We start from the raw sequence: 1,884 nt of genomic DNA, 5'->3' as shown, positions 1-1,884 counted from the left end.
AAAAAAAATTTAAAAATTAATTTTTGTCATTTAAAAAAAAAATCGGAATAATATCTTAAAATTTTTTAAGAAGTGCTGTCAAATTGTCAACTTTTTTTTTTTAAATTTCATTTTTTCTGAAATTATAACTTTAGGAATGTTGAATTTGTAAATTTCTTTTCATGTTAAAACTTAAATCCCATTTCAAAAACAACAGTTTCCTTTTGAGTTGTTTTTTCTAATTGTGCATATGATGCAAGTTCTTATTAATTATTGTGTCACAATTACCTTTTGATACCATTACATTTGGCAATTTCTGAGTTGATCCCATTTCAAAAACAACAAGTTTCTTTTTGAGTTGTTTTGGAAGTTCTTATTAATTATTATGTCACAATTACCCTTTGATACCATTACATTTGGTAGTTTCAATTGATAGCGACTAGATGTCAATATGGGCCAAGTATTAGGTCTGTAATTTCACTGGGTTGTGCCTGAAGGCTGCCCAAAGCAAGGTTTGACGATGATTTAAGCTGGAGAGGAGCATAGATTCATCATTCAGCAAACGCCTGTCAAGCAAGGTTTAAGCACGATTTATGCTTGGAGAGGAGAGCATTCAACATGCTTCCTAACACACTGGATTTGATTTGTTTGCGGATTCCCAATTCCTGGTATGTTTTCATATTAAAAAGGAGATACCAAAAATAAATACACCTTTGTACACTCTTTTGTTGAATCCTAAACCTGTTTAGAATTTTACTGAATTTTTTCATTCATGCAATAAACTTAAATTTGATTGAGCTACTTGTATATTAGCTTGAACATTCTGGTCACAAAAATTTCCTAAAAAATTAATCCTTATGTGAACTGGAGCAGGAATATAGGTCTCATGTTTATCCATTAATGGTAAATGCATCCGATATATTAGTTGCGGCTCATATCAGACCTGCATTATACACAACATCCATGGGGTTGTTGTTCCACCATTCTTGTGAAAAAATAAAAAGAAATTTGAAAATAATTTACTGTTGTCAATTGAATTGCTCTTTTTTTTATGCTTTTCATTATAGAAGTGCAACATGAATATGTGCCCTTCTAAATGAAATTAAGACCTGCCCTTCAAATTTGATCACTGCTCCCACGCATCGTCACAAGTACGAAATGGTCTCCATCCTTTCCTCTTTCGTTTGTCACATGGCACAACCCAACCCTAATGTACATATTGTTTCCTATGCAAACTTAGATTCATCTAACTTCGACCAAGGACCAAAAAACCTTCGGATCTATTAAGGACCAAAAAAATTTCGGATTTGTTCCTCTTACTTCAGATCTATCTAGTTTGGATATCCAGGTCTAGATGTAATTTGGATATGCAGGTAAAAAAAAATTGATTTTTAAAAAACCCAAAAAATCAAATCAAATTATTAAAATGTGAAGTTATTAAATCAATATGAATATTAAATTGAATAATAATACTATTATATTATATTTAATGATGTTTTTTATATGGTATAATGAAAAAATTTATAATAAAATTATATTAAATTAATATTTTCACATATTATAAATTTAATGCATTGAATTAAGGTTTTTGTGATCTATATCAAGTTTATTGAGACGTGTTTTCTGCGATAATCACTTCAAAATTCATTTGTCGACGGGTTTCAAACTAGAAGTGTGATCAAACCACACTCGCTGCGTGAACAAATTAATTTTGATGTGATTATGGACTAAATATTTATGTTGTTAAAGATTTTAATATATTCAGAAGATACGGATTTTCTTTTTTTTTTAATTATTATACAATATTTGATTAAAAGAAATATTAAAAGATTTTAGAGATTCTTTGTGTTAAATTGTATTGCAGTTTTTTATTTATATGATTATTTTCATTTTTGTTTTGGGTCA

The sequence above is a fragment of the Pinus tabuliformis genome, chromosome 9 (assembly GCF_031772625.1).
Source record: "Pinus tabuliformis cultivar Carrire ecotype Pingquan chromosome 9, CPIR1, whole genome shotgun sequence".
In the NCBI taxonomy this organism is placed as follows: domain Eukaryota; kingdom Viridiplantae; phylum Streptophyta; class Pinopsida; order Pinales; family Pinaceae; genus Pinus; species Pinus tabuliformis.
The sequence above is the reverse complement of the archived record's forward strand: the minus strand, read 5'-3'. Positions refer to the sequence as shown.